The sequence below is a fragment of the Macrotis lagotis genome, chromosome 3 (assembly GCF_037893015.1).
Source record: "Macrotis lagotis isolate mMagLag1 chromosome 3, bilby.v1.9.chrom.fasta, whole genome shotgun sequence".
Classification (NCBI taxonomy): Eukaryota; Metazoa; Chordata; class Mammalia; order Peramelemorphia; family Peramelidae; genus Macrotis; species Macrotis lagotis.
The window spans coordinates 86,357,468-86,380,809 of NC_133660.1; the positions used below are offsets into that span (position 1 = coordinate 86,357,468).

At 36.1% G+C, this 23,342-nt stretch overlaps 1 protein-coding gene and 1 pseudogene across 1 annotated transcript in view; both read right to left on the reverse strand.

Annotated features, from left to right (window-relative positions):
* GALNTL6 (polypeptide N-acetylgalactosaminyltransferase like 6) overlaps positions 1-23,342 on the reverse strand; it is a 1,756,803-nt gene that overhangs the window by 2,860 nt on the left and 1,730,601 nt on the right. The window lies entirely within an intron of this gene.
* Positions 9,493-11,881, reverse strand: LOC141517133 (sin3 histone deacetylase corepressor complex component SDS3 pseudogene; annotated as a pseudogene).

A 23,342-nucleotide genomic window follows, 5' to 3' on the forward strand; every position in this document is an offset into this window, starting at 1 on the left:
GATAAGGCTTAGCTTTTGCTGGATAGTGGATTCTTGGCTACATTCCAAGCTCCCTTTCTCTTCAGAATATCTCATTCCAGGCCCTTCCATCCCTTAATGTTGATGCAGTCAGATCCTGTGTAATACTTACTGTGGCTCTTTGGTATCTAAATTGTTTCTTTCTGGCTGCTTTCAGGATTTTCTCTTTTATCTGATAGTTCTGGAATTTGACCACAACATTCCTTGATATTTTCATTTTAGGATCTCTTTCCAGAGGGGATCGATGTATTCTTTCAATAACTATTTTGCCCTCTGGTTCCATGATAGGGTAGTTTTCTATCACTAATCCTGTAATATTAAGCCCAGGTTTCTTTTTTCTCTTCAATGTTTTCAGGAAGATCTATATTCTCAGGTTGCCCCTTCTCCATTGGTTCTCAAGGTCAGTGGTTTTGCTGATGAGGTATTTTACATTTTCTTCTATTTTTTGGTTTTGTTTAATAGGCTTTTGCTGTCTCATGAAGTCATTAGTTTCCACAGACTCCATTCTTTTTTTTAGAGAAGAATTTTCTTCATTTACCTTTTGCAATTCCTTTTCCAATTGATCAGTTCTATTTTTGAAACAGTTTTCCATTAGACCAATTGAGGTTTTGAGATAATTATTTGCTTTTTGCATTTGTCCAATTGTATTTTCCAATGATTTGTTTTCTTGTTGCAAGGTGTTGTCGCTCCCAAATTTTCCATTTGATTTTTAAACTCCTTCCTGATTTCTACAAGGAAGTCTTTCTGTGCTTGAGACCAGATCATATTCTCCTCAGAAATTCTAGGTGTCTCTGAGTTAGGGTCTTTTCCTTCCAGGAACTTTTCTATGGACTCCCTTTCTTCATTTTACTAAGACTTGGCAAGGGGCTGGTTCACGGAGGTTTGGTGTTGAGATCCCTAGGGGCTTTATTCACTGGGTTTAGTGGGTTGGCCAGAAGGCTGTGTTGGTTGCATTCTCTGGAGTATCTGTGACCTTGATTTGAGGCCCTCTCCCTTAACTTGGAGTGGGTGGATGAAGCTGTTGAGTATTTTTATCTTTGATCAATGGTGGATGCCCTAGGGCAAGGTAATTGCCCTCCCTATTCACAGCTGGGCTGGATCTATTGCTCACATGCCTGGGGCAGAGGTGATTGTAATTGTGTTTGTTCTGGGAAGAGGCTTCAGCTGAAATGTAGTGCTGGCACTCTCCCTTCAGCTTTACTGGCAAACTCCAGACTTCATTGCCACAACCAATACCTCTGCTCCCTAGTTGGCAGATCAGGCTTGCCCCGCTTTTAGGCTTTCAGGCTCTAGTCCACCCTGCTGATCAGGCTAGTGGAGCTCTCAGAGTCTCACCCACCTCATCTATCAGACTGGTTGCACTTTCAGGGTCTCAGGATCTCGCCCACCTCATTGATCAGGCTAGTCGAGTCCTCAGGCTCTGATCCTGTCCTATGCCCCTGGCAGAGTTAGCCCTCTGAGCCCAGCTCACCCATGCTCCCAGAGGAGAAATCTTGAGGTAGATCTTCTAGTTTCACTTTCTGGGTTTTGTGGATTGGATTTCTGTTAAGAGGTTTATTTCATATTATTTGTGAGGGAAGAACAGGAGATTAGCACTGTGCCTGTCTTCTCTACTGCCATCTTGGCTGGAAGTCCAGAGCAGTTGACTTTTACAGTTGAGGAAATTGAAGTTAAGTGACTTGTCCAGGGTCAAACAGGTAGTGTCTGAGGTATAATTTGAATTCAGGCCTACATTGCCACCAAATTGCCTTTTGATAAACTACAAAGAACTTTCCTCAAGTCTATCCCTAGAGCGGTGATGTCAAACTCAAACAGAAAGAAGATCAGTAAACCACAGGTAAGGATCCCTGCAGGCTGCAGAGTGACATAGTGACCACATATTTATGTTACTTACATTCTATTATGTTTTTATTTATTATTGCATTTTTCCTAAATTGCAACCTATTTTCTTTCATTGTGTGGAGTGTGTGTGTGTGTGTGTGTGTTGGGGTGGTGGTGGTGGTGAATATTGGCTATTTCCTTTGACCATGGAACATGACCCTTAAAAGACCCTGCCCTACCTCCTCTGGGATGGAGAACTTTTCAGGTACTCTATTAAAACATTTCCAGTTGGTTTTTTATTTTCAAGAATCTCTTTGTCAACATTGATACCCATTATCCTCCAGACTTTTATGTGGTCAACATATGAAGGAAACGAGGAACAAACAAGAGCTTATGAGAAAGGAAAAGACTGAAAATCACAGGCATAGTCTTCTCCCCATTCTATCTAAAGTGCAATCTGAGCCAGGGTTTCCTGAGTTGTTTCACTTATAGCTATTTATAAGTTTCTAACACTTAATTCTGGTTTTTTTCTTTACAGTTTTCCTTCTCCTACCTGTACGTAGTATAAAGGGACTCTGGAGTAGAGAATGCCATCTATCACCAGAGGGAAGAAGTAAATGGAATGATTTAAGGTAGGAGAAAAAGAATGTGGCCTATATCCACATTAGGGGGTCTTCTTCTGCAATAGTCAGTTTAGTCCTTGGGCCAGGGTTTTATGGACCTGTTTTTCCTTTGAATCAGACGAGTTCCAATGTGATTTTCTTTTCTCTACAATTTGAACCATGAGTTGCAGCAAGCAACTCTGATAAAGATCTTATTTTAAGAACTTATATTTATAAGAACAAGAGCCATTCCCTAAATGATAAGTGATCTCAAGTAGTTAGTTCTCAGGAGAAGAAGCTCAGGCTTCCTATAACTTAAAATTTAGGTCCTGAATCACTAATAATTGGAGAAATGCAGATTAAAGCACTGCTGAGGTTCTACCACTCACCAGACTGGCAAAGATGGTGAATGTTTGGAGAGGCTATGGGAAAACAGGAATATTGTTGAATCACAAAATGGCTTTAATAATATTGTAAAGCAAAAGCAATTTGGAATTATACAGGAAAAACAGGGCAAGCCTATTGACTTAGCTATACCACTGCTGGGCCTTTGCACCCAAAAGAGATCAGAGAAAGAGAAAAGGTGCCATATATATAAAAATATTTATGGCATCTTTTTGATATGGCCCAAAACTTTCTGTAAAATAAGAGATTGTCTATCAGTTGAGAAACTGTGAACAAATTGTGATTTATGAATATGATAAAATATTATTATTCTGTAAGAAATGAGGAGTTAGATGATTTCAGAAAGACATGGGAAGACATACAGAATTATGCAATGTGAAATAAGTAGACCTATAAAAGCAATTTACATAATAAAATAATAACATTGGAAAGAGAAATGACTTTAACAGTCGTCAGAGTTATGATCAACAAAATGCTCACTTATGATTCTATAGGATTGACAGAGAGGTGATGGATTCTGTTTTATTTTACTATCTGGATTTGTTTTTCTTTTTCTTTCTAATGGATGGGGGAGAAGGTGGGAGAAAAAGAAAATAGATTGGGAGCAGATTGGTGGTGCAGTGGCTAAAGCACTGGCCCTGGAGTCAGGAGTACTTGAGTTCAAATCTGACCTCAGACAATTAATAATTACTTAGTTGTGTGACCTTGGGCAAGTCTCTTAACCCCATTGCCTTGCCCCCAAAATACATTTTTGTTAATTAAAAAATGAGGTAATCCTGATCAATTACACTTATTATACAACTGAGAAAAGAGAATCCCAGTGACTTAGTCAAGGTCCCATAAGTGTTTAGATGCAGAGACAAGTTTTCTATGACACTCCAAGTTCAGCTCTTTTCTCAGTTATTAGGGTCCTAGTAATTTAGCCTATTAGATTAGGAAAGATTAGTGACATTTTGACATTTACCATTCTGTTCCTCCTTAAGAGGGAGTCTTATTAATAGAACTTCCAATAAACACCAAAAATAAGGTGAAGCTAGGAGAAAGCTACATTAAGCTACCTACATGGAACAGGAGATAGAGTGCTTATCCAGGAGTCAGGAGTATATGGGTTCATATCCTACTGCAGAAACCTAATAGCTGTATGATCTTGGGTAAATCACATCACATATATCCTCATTTGTTTTCTCATCTGGAAAAATCATCAGTTCCCAGGGTTATTGTGAAGATCATTAGAGATAACTTATGTAATAACACTTTGTAAACCTTGAATCACTTTTTGAGTGCTAGTTAATATTATTATTATTATTACATCTCTAAACTCTTGTCTGCCTCCTGCTCCTTTCTCAGGGATATTTTCTGAGAAAAGTGCTTTATGTTTTTACTAAGGATAACAACAGTACACAAGTTTGGATTTCAATTTCCTCTGCTATAAAATAATGGGATTGAATTGGATGATCTCTAGGGTTCATTACAGTTCTAACATTCTCTGATTCTACAAAGATTTTATTCAAAGAGAGTGAATGACAAAAACAAATGATAACATGTCAAATTAAAGATCGCCAGGCACACTGAGTAGAGATGGATGATGGCAGCCCTTGTTACAGAGTCAGCTCTTCATCCTCATCATCTGAGCACATAGCTGAGTCCCTGGGGCAATGACCAAGGACAGGCATCATTAGACTTCACCAAGGCAGACATTTTTCACTTCTGACCTTGAGGTTTGCAAAACTACAATCTTTATGTTTCTACTCAGCTGATTTTTTTTGATTACCAAGTGTCTTGACTCCAGGCTATATCCTTCTGGGATTAAATCAGGGATCAAGTAATTGTCCTTTGAATAGGGCCTCTGCTTATAAGCAGTCTTTTTACCTCCATGTCTTTACACACATTTGTCATGATGGTGATACCTGTCAGTGATGAGATTGGATATAGCTTTTTCCCCCCTTTTTGGTATAGACTTCTGGGCAGTCTGACAAGTTTGCCATCCCATAACAAAGAGAGAAGGGAGACATTATTTCAATGCCTTTAAAGTAAGTTGATCTGTGATCAGTCCTCTGGGAGTCTATATGATATCCTACTACTGTTGAAAAGAAAACATATTAAACTATGTCTTTTCCTCCTAAAATAGCAAAAGAAATTTCTTCCTCCTCCCCCCCTCCCCCTCCAGTCAAACTGGCAGCCAGGTGACTAAGCCAGAGTTCTGAGGACAGAGAATTCAAAAGCCTTAGATATTTGGCCAGAACTACCTCTTTCCCCTTATAAATGACATAAAGTATCCATCAAACACTTTAACCTTGACTCCAGGTGCTAGCCAATCAAAATAAGCTGTAACTTGGATAGTAATTTTTCAAGCAGTTACTTCTCATTCAAAGTGGAGGTTCCTTGAATCAAGCCCATAGCCTAGAGCACCATTTGTATGGTCTTTTCTCTGGTATTCCCAGGAAATCTATTTCTAAAAAGATAACCCTTTCTTCAAAGTCAGATCAATTTCCTTGGTTATAAAATCAGACAATTGGACCAGGATGCCTCTAAAATCCTTCCTATACAATGCACAAAATGAAGCAGTTAGAGGGTAGAGTCAAGATGACAGAGTTAAAGGAAGCAGTAAAAGCTTAGTTCTCAGCCATATCTTTCATTTTTCTTTTGAACCTGAAAATGTTCAAACATCAACATTTTTTCCAGACTCATCCCCAGAAAAGTCAATGGCTAATAGGACCCCTATGAGCACTCCCATCATTTGATATACACAAAATCTAATATTCCAAGTTACACACTATTCCAATAGCAGTAACAGATTACATATTAGTCTTCTTGGAATATTTATTGTGGGGAAAAATAAAACAAAAAAGCTTTATATTTATTTTTCAAAGAACACTTAAAATCACCAGTTAATGATTTTAATCTAAAATGTCTACCGCATTTGTAAGAACTGCAGTAAACAATTTTTTTGTGTTATTTCTGGTCTGATGAGTGGTTTGAACTTGGCAAATTGGTATAAAAGCAGGTATTAAAATGATATTCCCAAACCCAATAAATAAATGAGTAAGATAACTTTCTTTTAATTGACCAAGTTGGTAAATAATCAATTTACAATAAGATATGACAATAAGAAAACTTAACTTTCATCTTTAGGGTTCAAATAAAAGTTACTTCTTCCCAGTTACAGCCACTTCCTAAAAGCAAGTTTTCCCTTCCCTACCCATTCCAAAACACTCTTCAAAAGTGAAAAATCACATACTACCATGGGTTTCCAAGCGGTACTTGACAAAGATCAAAACACAATCCCCCCCTCCTCACAAATGAAGCTGTTGCAAGGCATGTTTGATATCATAGGCACAATGAGCCACTGAGATTTTTATCTTTGCCCCAATTAAGGCAACCAAAAAATTATAGTTACTTATTTGGTAGATATTTCACAAACACAGGTATCAAAAATGCCATAAATCTACCCCCAAACATCCTGACTTTGACATAGTTACAAAAAACTATCTGAAAATTTTTCAAAAAAGACATTGGGGCAGACTTGTAGCAGGAAACTATTTATAATATTGCAGGTAGGTATGTCTGTCAAAAATACACATACAAGGGGCAGCTAGGTGGCGCAGTGGATAGAGCGCTGGCCTTGGAGTCAGGAGTACCTGAGTTCAAATCTGGCCTCAGACACTTAATAATTACCTAGCCGTGCGACCTTGGGCAAGCCACTTAACCCCCTTGCCTTGCAAAAAAAAAATACACATCCATACTCACACAGACTATAAAACAGAATTATTTAGCCTGACTTTTTTGAAAGAACTAAGTGCTAAAGAAGCCAGGTGTTTGAAAGAAACAGTTTTAACTTAGGAGTTTACCTGGAGATCTAGAGACTAGATATTTCATTATCCTAGGTCTTTATCACGTGATTACTCTCTGCAGTTGAAAGCTCTGATGAAGGCAAGTGTAATGAAAGCCTCCCCTCTTCTCCTAATTCTACTCTTATCCCATCTTCCCCATTAGATAGATTTTCTCAGTCACAGAATGATCTCCATTTTTGGAACAGGATCTTCTCACATCTGGATATCTTACAGATTATCAGAAAGAGCTACTGAAGTATTACTAGAAAATTCTTTGGTTAGCAATCACAGACTTTTAAATTGAGTACAAGTTGAATTTTCTAGAGGTAGGAGAGACAAGTTAGTACACTGTGTTCCAGAAGCTGACTTTAAAGTTATTAGATTGTGATCAAGGTGAGATTGAATTATAAAATAACTATTATGGGACATTATGGTGCTCAGGGAGCATAAGAAAGTGGATTATTATTGGTCTCAGTAGTTTTCAAAATTACAGAAGGAAGAAGGCACATGCAACTTTTCACAGCATGACTTTGTTTTAAAAAAAATGAAATTGGTTGTATTACAAAAGGCATGGAAACACTCCATGATGGAAGAAAATGAAAGGCAGCTCTCAGTTCTCTCTGCCTCAGTGGGCACTGGATGAGGTCACGGACAATTCTCTATGAGAAAAATAAACTTTGCTATTTTGGATTTCATGAGTTTTGCTACTGCTGCTGTTAAGCAGAAAAAAAATGCTTGCTTGTTCAAACATCCATGAGCTATTTTTTTTAGGGTTTTTTTTTTTTTTTGGCAAGGCAAATGGGGTTAAGTGACTGGCCCAAGGCTGCACGGCTAGGTAATTATTAAGTGTCTGAGACCAGATTTGAACCCAGGTACTCCTGACTCCAGGGCCGCTGCTTTATCCACTGCACCACCTAGCCACCCCCATGAGCTATTTTGTATGAAAGTAATATATTAGGTGAACCCACACTCTCTGATAACCAAAAGATTCAGTCATGAACAGTATGCTACTTATTTGGGGGCAACGACCAATTTCTCCAAGAGACCCAAGTGGCATTGATAAATCAAGCTGAAAATTTAGGGTGAGAAGTTCTTGATGACTACAAAGTGACAGAGACCAGCCTGAGTTAAAATTCTGACCTGGAGGATCTTCATACCAACGGGAGCTTCATAAATGAAAGCTGACCTAGCTAAAGTCTGATTGTGGAACATGATGCAATCATATTTTTTTAAACACCTAAACATTTCAGAAAAAAAGTCTCATGTATGCTATTTTTAGAAACAAGGAAAATAAAGAAAAATGTGCTTAAAATCTTATTGAAAATAAAGTTTTATAAATGTTCTTTCCAAATCTTGGTTCTTGTTGAAGTAACACCCTAATGAAGGTAATTATATTAGTTTTTAATCCCAAAGTCATTTTGATGGTATATCAAAAGATATGATGTCAGCAAGAGTCTCAGAGTAAATGAACATTTACAACAAACAAATTGAGTAGGACACATAATTTCTGCTGCTAATTGCCTCTGAGGTCCTAATGTCAAGGTCACTACAAACAGTTCAAAATGACATCACTATTATAGAAAATGTTACTAAACTACTGAGTCATTTCTCTAGACATCAAAAGGGAAGGGAGGAATAGAGAATGATGAGGAGCATAAAGTACAATCTGGCATCTGAATTCCATTTGGTCAAGTGCCAAGTTCACCAATAGCCAAGGCAAGGAATTTTTATTTCATTTTAGCTTGTGCCAACACTGGGAATCTAGGAGCACTGTCTTCTGAAAAAAAGTCTCTTCTGGTAGTTGTTCCATAAGCTACAGCTGAATTGGCAAGAGAAAATAATCCCGAATTTTATGTGGTAGTGCACCTATCACTGATTATACCATTGCTTTTTTGTCTCCTTTACCTGTTACTTGTAGACGACTCAATTAGCTTAAGACTGTACTATGCACCAGTCTTCATCTATTTGGGATTAGAGAAAAATATACTAACTAGACAGCCTTCTCTTAAGGATTTTTTTTTGGTCCAAATATTAAAAACAAAAAAAAAAATGTGCACATACCTTGGATTAGCCAAAGGTGCCTGAATACACTATACACATTGAATGTGATTTAAAAGATGGTAACATCAGCATGCAATGGATTCTTTTTTTTTTTTTAGGTTTTTGCAAGGCAAATGGGGTTAAGTGGCTTGCCCAAGGCCACACAACTAGGTAATTATTAAGTGTCTGAGACCAGATTTGAACCCAGGTACTCCTGACTCCAGGGCCGGTGCTTTATCCACTGTGCCACCTCACCACCCCCATGCTATGGATTCTTAATTTCTTCCAGGGCAACTGGAATCTTGGGAAAATCTTTCAGTTGTTCATCCAGTGGAATTGTTAACATATGCCAGATGTTACAGACAATATTTCACAATGGCAACTGAGAACAAGGAGAATTCATCTCCTGCTTAGACCTCTGCCCCAGGCTGCTGGAGAAATAGCAAATCTAGCTCTTGATCTGGGGCAAGGCTGTGAGACTTAACATGAATCATATTCAAAACATTGAACTATAAAAAATGCAAATGCTTCCCCCCAGTCTGCCTTCTACTTTTAAAAATATAAAGAATTAATACCTCAGAGTAAAATAATTTCTCTCTCTTCCCTCTGAATGTAACAAAGTTTCAAGGTGAAGTATGGAAGAGATCAAGGGGTTGGTTGTATGGAAGAGTCAAAAACTAATCCAAGGAATATATGGTCAATCATAAAAGTGGCTGTAGGATCTGTAACACTTTCCGAGATGGAGTCGATATTATTCCCTGAAAGTTTAGTTTCTCCTAAAAATCAACTCCAAAAACCACTGGAGGAAAAGCCACAGTGGTAGAAGGGAGGAAACTAGCCCTAAGGATCACAAAGAGCCCTCAAAGGAGCCACAAGTAGCTTCTCATCTTCATGATGTTGCTCCTCTTCCATTCCTTGATCTCAATGGCATAAACAGAATGGATCACACAGATGATCTTGTTATCTTTTGACTCCAGATAAATAGCATGGATCTTGTGGTACCATCTTTTATCATAGTATAGAGTTTGTCATCTTCTATCCAAGCTTCAAACTGTTGGGCAGGAGACTCTGCAGATGTGGAAAGAAGATGCTCTGAAGAAGAGGAACATGCTGGTTCCTTGGGTGATTTAAGTTTATTGACTGTCTTACTATCCTCCATGGTCTGTTCATGTTAGCAAATAGTTCAGCTGAGCAGGAGCAGGCTTCTACCTCTTGTCTCAGATTGGCATTGGATCATTCAGTCATGACCTCAATTTTCTTGTTAAGATGGACTTCGCTTCCACGGAATCTCCTGTCAGCTTCATGGTCAGCTTCTCATTTTCAATCATTTTCTTCTCCTCAAGCTCCACAATTAGATTTTCCTTCAACTCCACCTTCTAATCCAGAGCAGCCTTCCCCCCCCCCCCCCAATGCAATTCCTTTCCACCTGTTCTGTTAACAGCTGAAGGAAAAGTTCTGCATTTTGTATTCTTTTTCTGTACTACTGGCCCGATTTTTTCTTCCTTTTCTGATATTCTTATAGTGTACCTTCCTGTAGTTGCTGTAATTTCCTGATAAGCCTGTTCCTTCATCGATATGATCCCTCTCATTGGGCTTTGCCACATCGGTTTCACTAGCACCTTGGGTATCTTTGTCAGATTCATGGCTGGGCTGCAGCAGCTCCATTTGTTGACTTCTGTGCTTTCCAATTCCTCCTCCTCTCTTCCTCCAGATAGTACTCTGGCATGGGTGGCACTCTGAAATGTAACCTCAAGGATTAAGGGCTTGGAGGGAGCTACCTCCTCAGTTGTCTTTCATAAATCAGAAACTCACCAGACCAAATTCTGATTAGAAAGCCAAGAAAAGCCAAATTGAGTCTCCTCCCCATTATCACCCCCCCCCCCAACTGGTTTAGAGTGGCTTGGGAGGCAGAGATTTGCCATCATTCCAAGGACTGAAAATAGATCTGGAAGTTCCCTAAACTAGCAAGTATGGGGTACCATTAGGCTGCTCTCTTGTACACTATTTATTCCTAATTATAATCCAAAGAAGAGAGAAGCAGTATCAATTGGAGGTTCTAATTGTGAATCTCTAATTTTGGGAGCAGAGTGGACACTCAGTTCAAGCGTCCAGACCAGTGAGGAAAACTTCAGTATAACATTCAAGCTTGAAGTTTGGTTGCTATGAACTCCCAACTAGGAATAAACTGATGGCTCCAAACCTGGATCAGGACCTTGCAGACCTCACTGAAAGCAACAGAAGGACATAAGTGAACAGAACATCCCCTTCAGAAGCATATATAGAAGTCCACAAAAGTAAAAAATAGACTAGAGGAATGAGCAAACAAAAAAGGAATCTCGTCATAAAGAGTTATTATGGTGTCAATGAAGGTCAAGACACAAAGCTTCCAAGTCCAAGAAGAATTCCTAGAAGACCTTACAGAAAAATGAACTTTTGTGAATATAGTTGAAAAAATAAATTAATTAAAAACATGCCTAGAAGAGTTAAAGAGAGAGTTAAAATTATTTTTAACAAAGCAAATGAGAGCAATAGAGAAAATTAGGAAAGAAGTGAGAGCTAGGGAAGAAAGATATGACAACAGAATATCTTGAAAAGAGCTACAAAATCTTACTGAAGAAAATAATTATTTGAAGATTTGATTTGACCAAATAAAAGCTAGTAATTTTTCAAAATAACAAGAAATAATAAAATCAAAAGACTGAAAAAATGAAGGAAATTAAAAATATCTTATCAGAAAAATCAAGTGACTTGGAAAATAGAGGAGAGATGATTTAAGAATCACTTAAAGAACCTAGACAATATTTCTGAAAATCATCAAAGAAAATTGACAATGTATCTTAGAACCAGAAGGAAAAATTGAAATTGAAAGAAAATATTGGTCATTGCCTAAAAAAAAACTCAAATGAAAATTCCTAGGTTATCTCTTATTTTCCTCACTCTTACTCTTGGCATATTCCTCTTCCATATATAGTCCATTTTCTTATTAAGATTATTAAAACATAACAAAATCACTCCCACACCTGTCTAATTAGAGTTCCTAATTAGATGTCCCCTAATAATAGAATTTTAAGAGACTCTTATTAACTAACAGTAATAGAGCTCCTGGGACAAAATATTGCAAACCACCAGAAAGAAAGAGTTCAAGTACTGAAAAGCTGCAATCATGATTACACAAGATTTAGCAGCCACCACAGTTAAGGAAGCAGAGAGCTTAGAATGGTATTCTAGAAGGCTAAGGATTTAAGTTCACAACTAAGAATTTTTTAAAAAATGAATTTTTAACAGAATAGAAGATTTCCCGGTATTCCTGTTGAAAAGACTAGAGATGACAAAAATTAAGAGAAGCCTGAAAAGAATTGAACGTGTACAAGTAAAAAAATGAAGGATTGAACTAAATCAACTTTTTGCATTCTTTTATGGTAAGATAATATAGAAGTACTTTAGACTTTATTATTGTTAGTTTATAAGAGTCTCTTAGAACGCTATTATTATTAGGGGACATCTAATTAGGGAATCTAATTAGACAGAAGATCTGGGAGTGATTTTGTTATGTTTTGATGAACTTAATAAGAAAATGGACAGAGTAGGGAAGAGGAATGCCCCAAGAATAAGAGTGAGGAAAATTTTTTCACAAAATATGAGAAATGCAAGCTTACAACACAACACTTGACTATTACTCTTATCTGAACTAACCAAGGGAAAGAAGAAATACAAACAAACACAGTTAGATACAGAAATACATTTTATTCAACAGGGAAAGAAGTTAACTTAAAGACAGGATAGGAGAAAGAGAAGGAAAAGTATAGGTGAATATAATGTTGGAAAATGTACAGTTAATCATAACTGAATGTGAATAAGATAAATTCATCCATAAAATGGAAGATAATAGCAGAATGGATTAAATATGTGTTTGCTTAAAGGAAATACAATTGAAATAGTAAAATACAGAGTTAAATAAAGAACTGGAACAGAATCAAATATACTTCAGCTGAAGTAAAAAAATGTAGGAATAGCAATTGTGACCTTAGATAAAAACAGCAGAAAGAAATTTAGTGAAAAGAGAATCAGGGAAAACTAAATTTCATTAAAGTATGCCATAGACAATTAATGTCAGTAATAAAAATACATGCATCTGAAATGAGATAGCATCTAAATTCTTACAGGAAAGCTTACATGAGTTACAGAAATAGACAATAAAACTCTAATAATAAGAGACCTTAACTAATCTCTCTTTCTCAGACCTAGATAAATCTAATAAAAAATAAGCAAAACAGAATGAAGGACATGAAGAGAATTTTGGAAAAGTTAGATATGATAGACATCTGAAGGGTTCTGCATGGGAACAAAAAGGAATATATCCATATTTCTCATGTGTCCATAGCATCTTCCCAAAACTTGATCTTATATTAGGGCATAAAATTTCATAAAAGCAGAAAAATAGAAACATAAAAATATATTTTCCAATAAAAAATATATTTAATAAAGGACCTATCACTAATGGGTCAAAGACTAAAAATTAGTTGGAAACGAATTTAATCCTAAAGAATGGATTGGTCATAGAAAAACAATCATAGAAAATATCAATGGTTTAATTAAAGATAATGACAAGACACAAAATACCAGAATTTTGGAGGTACGGCTAAAGCTTTAGTACAAATTGGCAAATTTATCTCCAAATGCTTTCATCAATATCAGGGTCAAGGAGAAGGTAAACAAAATTGTCATATTGCTAAAAATCAACAACACTAGAATAAACAACAAATTAAAACAACTCAAAAATCAAAATAGAAACCCTGATTAACAAAACTGAATGCAAAAAAATAAAAAATCAAAAACAAAACCTCAACAAGATAAGTCAATTTGATGATTAAAAAAAGAAAACCAAATTACCAGTATAAAAAAATGAAAAAAATTACAACTACTGAAGAAGAAATAATAGCAAGCTTTAGAAAGTATTTTGTCCACTTATATATACATAAGTAACAATTTAAGTGAAATAGATGAACACTTAATAATCTCACAGATGAGCAGAACAGTAAATAAAGTGCCTTAATAATCCCATCTTAGAAAAAAAATTGAACAAGCTATCAAATGAACTTACACTCTTCTCACTGTCTCCTTCTCCCCCCAAACTCCAGATAAACTCAGGACTAGGTGTACTTAAAACTGTAGTCTACCAAACATTTAAAGAACTAATTCAAATACTTCATTATCTTTTTGGGGAAAAAATAGGTAAGAAAGAGATCCTACCAAATTCTATTTATGACACAAATATTGTCTTTGTACCTAAAGCAAGGAAAGTCAAAACAGAGAAAGAAAACTCTAGAACAATATCCCTAATGAAAATTTATGTAAATTTTTAATATTGAGACTATAGCAATATATCACAAAGATCATATGCGATGACTAGGTTTGATTTCTATCAGGATGCAAGGTATGAGAAAAATTGTAAACTTAATGGATCACATTAATAACAAAACAAAAATAATATCATTATTTCAATAGATAAAAAGAAAGCTTTTGATACAATACAACACTCATTCTTGTTTTAAAAAATAATACAGGGTGGCTAGGTGGTGCAATGGATAGAGCACAGGCCCTGGAGTCAGGAGTACCTGAGTTCAAATCCGGCCTCAGACATTTAATAATTACCTAGCTGTGTGGCCTTGGGCAAGCCACTTAACCTTGTTGCCTTGCAAAAACTGAAAATAATAATAATAGTAATAATAGTGATGATAATAATAATAATAATAATAATAATAATAATAATAATAATAATAATACAATACTGGAAAGCTTAGTAACAAACAGAACTTTCCTTAAAATAAGTAGCATCTATCTAAAATTTTCTATAGTGATGATAGGGTAACAATTTTTCAACAATATCAGAGATAAAGCAAGGATGTCAATTATTACCATAACTATTTAATATTGTACTAAATATGATAATTATAGAGAAGGCAAGAAAAATGAAATTGAAGCAATAAGCTGGGTAAAGATGACCAAAAATTTATCTCTTTTTGCAGATGATATGATTTATTTAGAAAATCCAGAGAATCGACTAACAAAACTAATTGAAACATTGATAAAGTCAGCAAAATTGCAGGATATATAAATACATACTATAAAATCATCAGTATTTATATATTATATATATATTACTAATAAAAATCCAGCAGGAACATACAGAAAAAGAAATTCCACTTTAAATACCAACAAATATCATAAAATACCTGCAAAAACACACATGCAGTAACTATATGAACACAATTATAAATTTAGATCTGAAGACAGATCTAAATAAATGGAGAAATGTTAATTGCTCATGAATAGGCCAAACTAATACAATAAAAATAATCATATTTACCTAAGTAAATTTGCTTATCCAGTGCCATACCTATCAAACTACCAAAGGATTACTCATAGAGCTATAAAAAGAATAACTAAAATCATCTGAAGAAACAAAAGGTCAAGAATATCAAGGGAATCAATCAAAAACTGTTGGAAGGAAGCTTAGAAAGTACCACATTTCAAACTATACTACAAAATCATAATCATTAAAACAATTTGATAATGGATAAGAAACAGAGGTTGATCAATAAAACAAATCAGATTCACAACCTACAGAGGCAGAAAAGCATAGTAATCTAGTATTTGATAAATCCATGATCCTAGTTACTGAGGCAGTAATTTACTATTTGACAAAAAACTGTGGGGGGGAAACTACAATGTAGGCTGATAGAAACTAGGTTTATACCAATATTTCACACTATACATAATTAGCTCTAAATTGGTATACAATTTAGACATAAATGTTGACATCAAAAGCAAACTGGAGGAGTGGGGCATGGAAGAAATTACCTGTCAGATCTATGGATAGGGTAAACAAGTAAGAGAGAGGATCACAGGAAATGAAATTGGCAATATAGATTACACAAAATTAAATTTTTTTCACCAGCAAAACCAAGGTAACTAAAGTTAGGAGAAACAGGAAATTGGAAAAAATCTTTGCAGCAATGGTGAGTCATTTCTAAGATATATAGGGAATTAATTAAAATGGACACGAATCAGAATCATTTTAATTATTTAATTATATATTAAATATATATAAATAATATATTTAATTAATATATTATATTTAATTAATATATAAATAATATATTTAATAAATGGTCAAAGATCTGAATAGTCAGGGTTCACATATCAATAACCAAAAAAAAAAAAAAAATCCAAACATGCTCTAAACCACTAGCAATTAGAGAAGTGCAACATCCAGAATACTGGTCAAATTGACAAAAGAGAGAAAAGATAAATATTGGAGGGAATGGTAATGCCCTGTTGGTGGAGCTGTGAACTGGTCCAGTTACTCTGGAAAGCAATTTGGGACTATGCCCCCAAAGCTATGAAGCTGTGAATGGTCTTTAACTTAGTGGTTCTGCTACTTAGCCTATACAACAAAAAGATCAAGGAAAGAAGAAAAGGATTCATAGGTACAAAAATACTTGGCAGTTCTTATTATGGTAGTAAAGAACTGGAAACTGAGGAAATGCTCATCAGTTGGGGGGGAACAAGTTATTGTAAAAGAACTTGATGGAATATATTATGCTATAAGAAATGGGAATAGTAAGGATATGACTTCATAAAAAAACCTGGGAAGACTTCTTTGAAGTCTTCACTTTTCAAAGTGAAGTGAACAGAACCAGAACTATTTATACAATTTAAACAAATTGGAACTAACAGCAATACAACAACCTGCCACAATTCCAAAAGACTCATGATGATACTTGCTACCTACCTCCAAATAGAGAAAGTGATACAGAATTCAGATTGAAGCATTTTTTTTGTTTCTTTTGATTTCCTTTTTGGATATGACTAATAAGGAAATTTGTTTTGATATGTCTATTTATAATGAATTTTGCTTTGCTTTGCTTTCCTTCTCAATGGATAAGAGAGAGAGAGTAGGTGAGAGGAGAAAATTTGGAACTGAAAATTTTTTTGATTTTTAAAAAAAAGTGAGGCAGCTGAATGTGGACAGATTCATTATTAATTTAATGGCTGTGGCCTACAGTCCTACAATCTAACCCATAATTCTATACTCTAAATATGGGTAGCCTTGCCTTTTTCTCTACACTGTTCTACATGTTTAGACATTTTGACCTGGTAATATGAGTCCAGCTATTCCAGAGCAGGCTGTCATAGTATTTGGGCTACTGTGTAACTGAAAGAAATAATTTTTGAATATCTTTTTCAGTCTGGATTTAGAGTCTGAATATTTGGTTTTAACTCTTCTACTTGCTAGCTGTGACTTTGGACAAATCATTTTCCTTCTCTCTGGCTCTGTATTCTCATCCCTATCACCTAGATCAGTGGTATCAAATAGTGGTATCACATATTGACTTAGAAAAACCATCTATTTAGATTTCTTCTTTTAAAAAATTGATCAATACATTAAAACAGATAAATACTATACTTTAATCCATTTCAAGCCTCACTTAAGAGTGTTGTGGATTATGCATTTGACACCTCTAACTTGGAAGACCAATTCAAAATCTATGATCCTAAGACTTTGAAGTTTATCTTGGGGGGCTTATTTATTTTATATTATTACAATAATCTTGTGATGAGAGTGAACATAAATCCCACTTCCCCACAAAAAACGTTAGAGAAACCTTAATAATAGTGAGAGTGAAAGAAAAGTGCACTTCATTCTGTGTTCAGATTCCAACTGCTCTGTCTCTGGGGTGAGTTGCCTTCTTTATCATAAGTCCACCAGAGAAATTACTTCAATATTTTTCCCACAGTTGCTTTCACTAGCTGTATTTCCCTCCACTCTATTCCTCCCCACTCTCATTTATTCCATTCTCTCTCTCTCTCCTTTCACCCTATCCCTGCTCAGAAGTGTGTTGTATCCAAGTACCGTTTGCCATGATATTCCCTCTCCCCGTTCCCCTTTATCCCATCCCTTTCCTCTCATTTTCCTCTAGTGTAAGATAGATTTCTATACCTTATTAACTGTGTATGTTATTTCCTCTCTGAACTATTTCTGATGAGAGTGAAGACTCACTCATTCCCCCTCACCTTCCTCACTTTCACTCTATTACAAAAGCTTTTTCTTGACTCTTATGTGAAATATCTTAGCCCCTTCTTCCTCTCATTTCCCTTCCTCCTCGTATTTTCCTTTATCACCCATTGACTCCATCTTTTTACTATATTATACTATTATATTCAACTCCTTCCTGTGCCTTGTCTATATATGCTCCTTCTAACTGATCTTATAAATGAGAAAGTTTTTAGGAGTTATCAGTATCTTCTTCCCATGCAGGAATACAAACAATTCAACATCATTAAGCGCCTCATAGTTAGTCCTCATCCACCCCCTGTTTGGTTCACCAGAGTCTTGTATTTGGACCTCTGAACAGAAATAGATAAGTTTCAATAGGAAAGTTTGAAAGTGCCCTGTTTCATTGAAAGTCCATCTTTTCCGCTAAAAGAGAATGTTCAGTTTTTCTGGGTAGTTGATTTTCGGTTGTATACCAAGATCTTTTGCTTTCCAGAATATTATATTCCAAGCCCTATGAGCCCTTAATGTAGATATTGCCAAATCCTGTGTAATCCTGACTATAGAGCCATGTTAGTTGAATTGCTTGTTTCTGGCATCTTTTAGTATTTTCTCTTTCTATTTTACCCTTTACTTCTAGGATCTCAGGGTAATTTTGCTGCATTATTATTTTTTTGTCAAGGCAACGTGGGGCTAAGTGACTTACTCAAGGTCACACAGCTGGGAAATCATTAAGTGTCTAAGGCTGGATTTGAACTCAGGTCCTCCTGACTCCAGGGCTGGTGCTCTATTCACTGTGCCACCTTGCTGCCCCTTACTGCATTATTTCTTGAAAAATGAAGTCTAGGCTCTTTTCCTGCTTGTGACTTTCAAGTAGCCCAATAATTTTTAAATTATCTCTTCTGGATCTGTTTTTGAGGTCAGTTGTTTTCCCAATGAGATATTTCACATTTTCTTCTAATTTTTGGTTCTTTTGTTATTGTTTTATTGTTTCTTGATTTTTCACAAAGTCATTAGCTTCCTTTAGTTCCATTCTGCATTTGAAAGAGTTATTTTCTTAAGAGAGAGCTTTTTTTTATCTTTGTTTCCAACTGGCCAATTATGCTTTTTTAAGGCATTCTTCTCCTCATTTGCCTTTTGTGTTGCTTTTTCCATTTGGCCTAAACTGGTTTTCAACATATTATTTTCTTCAGTATGTTTTTGTATTTTACCAAGCTGCTGACTCAATTTTCATGATTTATCTGCATTGCTCTCAACTCTCCTCCCAATTTTTCCCTCTACCTCCCTTAATTATTTTTCAAAGTCTCCTTTTTTGAGCTCTTCTATTGTCTGAGCCCATTTCCTATTTCTCTTGGATTCTTTGGATACAGAAGCTTCAATTTCATCATCTTGTGAGTGTATATTTTGATTCTCCATGGGGCCAAAGCAATTTTCTATGGTCAGATTCTTCTTTTTCTGTTATTTGCTCATTTCCTCAGCCTATGACTGTTTTCCACACTTCTAAGGCTTTAATGGGGTTTGGGAGACAACCCACAGGGACCCTAATATATAAGACCAAGGTCTTATAAGAGGCTGCAACTGCTCTCTTGACTGTGCTTTCATATGTGGATGACCATAGGCCCTCCCCTCTGTCCTGGAGCAGTGAGGAGGATCCCTGATACTCTATGGTGGTATGCGGGCCCAGACTGCAACCTGGATCTGAGTGTGGACAAACAGCTGAGTCCTGCTCCAGGGAGAGCAGAGAGACCTCTGTAGTCTCCCCTGACTCCCTTACCATCTGTGGGCTGGGTGCTCTGGGAGTGCTGGATGACTTTGCTGACTCCTGCTGTAGGTTCTCACCATAGGGCTGCTCTGAGGTTGGCACTCCACACTTACTCTGGTGTGACAGAGTTCTCTCACTGACCCTTCAAACTGTCTCCAGTGATCTCTGCACCAAGAGGTCTGGAAACCACCCCCTCTGCCATGGACCCAAGTGCCCCCCCCCCAGGGACCCAGGCTGTTCCTAGAAGGCTGGAGTTCTGGCCTAGCTGTGCTGCAGCTGCACTGTGTGGCTCTTTCCAATCCCTGATCCTGGTAAAACAGACCTTTCCTGTGGATATTCTAAGTTATCTTGGACTGGGAAATTGTATCACTCAGTCTTTCTGTGAGTTCTGTCCCTCTAAATTTTGGCTAGAGTCATAATTTGATGAGTTTTGGAGGTTTTGGGGATTGAGTTCCTGAATTCTTGACTTCATGCTGCCATCTTGGCTCTGCCCCCTTTGAAAGTATTTTTATATTCAATGCTCAGGATTCAGTTCCAAATGGTATGAATCCTGGAAATCACATCTTTGGACTTGGCGATCAAGGACAGTCAATCTCAGTCACAGTGAATTAGGTTTGTATCTCATCTTTCTGCTCAGGTCATTGGGGAATGGTGGGGGGTTTTGGGGATGACAGTGTTCTGTGATGATAATGAACTTGTGTATAGATACATAGCTAACATATGTCAGAAGCAGAACTTGAACCTTAATCATAAGTCCATAGTTTTTGGTATTGGATAGCTCACTACTGGCTATACCTCTACATATATATGTGACTGTTTCTAAAAGTCTGAAGCAGGAACCATTCCTTCTCAGATGAGATGGGAGGGAACCTTAGTTCCATATCTATGTCCATCTTGACTAATGCACTCTCTAACACATTCATTTATCATGCTGTGAGTCTACATAATTGGGCCAGTCATTGGTTTTTTAACTGTCTACATGCAGACTAGGCTGTAAGTTTGTGGTGCAGAGCCATGGCCCCTGTGGGTGTTCAATAAAAGGTAATTGAATTATACTGTCTTCTTCATTGCATGCTTTACTCAATCTTGGTGCTCAATCAATACTAAATAAGAAAGATTTAAAGGAATGGTGGTGTGGCAATGTCTGGCATCTTTATGGTTTCTAGTGTTTTGAGCAGGACTCTTCAAAGCAATATTGTCCATGCCTTTATGTGACTTAGAAGACACTATGATCTCTAGTTTCAGAGATTAAAAGGTCAGATATGGACAAATACCAACTATTTCATCCACTTAACTTTGATTATTATATTGCCATCAAATGACTCCAACATGTGAGATCTTATCAACTCTTCTAGTTTGATGTTATTTTTGAGATGTTCTAGGACAGTAATCCTGGAAAGTCATTGAATAATAATGGTACTTTATTCTAACCCTTTCCCACTTGAACTTTGTGGCTCTACACTTATAATAGACTTTTGGTGATAGAAGGGCACTTTAAATATTAGAATGATAATCTCACTGCTATGTGGTAGGACATTAAAGGAAACTTGTAAATGCAAATTGGCAAAAATATTGATGCTTCTTGACTTTGGCTCTATGGTTTAATTAGATCTCTAACTAGGGCAGAGAAAATGAGACCTTGTCTAAGAGAAAAATTTAGGGGGTGTTGACAACTCTTATAACTCCTTCAATAGTTCAGAAGTATTTGAGATTAACAGTTTGTTAGGAAACTATTGACTGATTTATTTCATGGCTATGGTCATGGAAATCTTTTTTTTTCTCTTCCATGGATGGTCTTTCCAGAAAGCATTTGCTGTATCCTGTCTCTCGTCCATGGGGCATTGGGTTCCAGGTCTCTTTCATTTTGGGTTCCATCAACAAATCAATGCTACTATGACTAAGATATTCTGATATACAGGAGAAATTCAACTGTGTGAACTCCAAACCCTAGTTCTGGGATCCCTTTTTGTGAGTTCCACATGCATAGGTAAAGGTTGTTTACAAGGATATATTAAAAAAAAGACTCCTAATCTTTTTCACTCCTCTGTTCCTGTACCTATAGATCAATTAAGAAAAAAAGGAAGAAGAAAGATGATGACAGACTGAAGTTTAATTATCACAAAAAAAAGTCCCTGTTGGTAAACTGTTTTTCAAGTTTAGTAGCTTTATATTATGCTTAAGATCACATATTTAAAGCTGAGAGAGACCTTAGTGGTCATCTTGTGCTGCCTTTTCATTTTTCACATGAGGAAACTGAGGTTTTGTCTAAGGTTAGGTGACTTGCCCAAGATCACACAGCTAAAAAGTGGCAGTCAAGAATTCAACTCCAAATTCATCGAAGTTGCATATTAAGAGCTGGAAGGGTCATCTAATCCAGGCCTCTGACTTAAAAGCTAAGAAAATTGAGGCCTAGGGAAGTCCATTGGTTTGTACACGGTCACACACAGTTGTAAAATTCCAAGAGATGCAACTTGAACCCAAGTCTTCTAATTCCAAAGACATGATATCTTCTGTCAGAATATATCAAAAGGGGTTCCTGAGGTGAGCAAACTTATTCTATCATGAGATGCTATACCCTTGAGTCAGCAAAACTCCTCAGTGCCACAGATTCATGTGTAATTGGGAAATGTTGAAATAAAAATAAAATGCAATGTAAATAATGTTAATTTCTGTTTTTCTAAGTCAATATACAGCAGTCAGGGATCATTTCTATTTGAGTTTGATACTTTGGGGTTCAAAGCAGAGATTGCCAATGTCCATTAGAAGTACAGTCTTATGCAAAGAATTTTTAAAAAATCTTTTAATACAAAAGGATACTTTATTTTAAAAATATTCTTAGTTCAAGGATCACATAAAATTAAGTGGGGTCCTCAGGTTCCAGTTTGCTGATTTTGATCCAGAATAAATGAACCAAAGCTATTTTACAAACTTCCCTGAATTTTCTATGTGAATACTATTATTATTCTCCTTATCATAAATGTCACCATTTAATATTATATATTAACAAAATTATATATAATTAACTAGCAATATAAGTGAAATAATAATCATAACAAAATAGTATGTCAAAGAATTTTGACTTTAAACCTGACTTTACCACATATCACCCATATGACATTTGATATTTTACCTCAAATTGCTAGGATCCAGTTTCCTTATATGTACAATGAGAAAGTTGGCATTGATGGCCTCCGATATCCAAGATTCCACTACATTCCTATGATCCTACCTTTCCAATTGCCATAGAAGTGATTTTCTTTTTAAATGTGAATATTTCAGTAACATAAACCTTGGATGATGGCTAATAGACCAATACTTATCTCTGTCAAAGAAAAATTTTAAGACAAGAACTACAGCAGAAGTACTTCTTTTAGTGCTATTTCATGTAATCCTAGAGATTCCAGAAGGACCCAAAGAAGGAGAGATTTTAAAATGCAAAACCCAGCAGAGAGCTACAACTCCCAGGGGAACTCTTTATGCCCACACATTTGTTTGTCTCATCCATTTCTAAGTGTCTATAAGCTCCTCCATGAAAATTATAGCATTTTCTTGGTCTACTGGAATAGCATAAAATACCACACTGTCATTTTTTGCTATAAATGGACATTAATGGTTCTGATGAGAAGTGGACTTATTCCTGGGGTCTTTTTCCTACACACAAGATCAGCTGCTATTCAGGTGCCTTGCTGATGTTCCCGGAAAGTTAGTACATTACCATTTGCAAAAATGATACCTAATTCCACCACTACCCAGGTTATAGAAAGTCAAACTGCAAATGATTTGACACATCCAGTCACTTACCACTA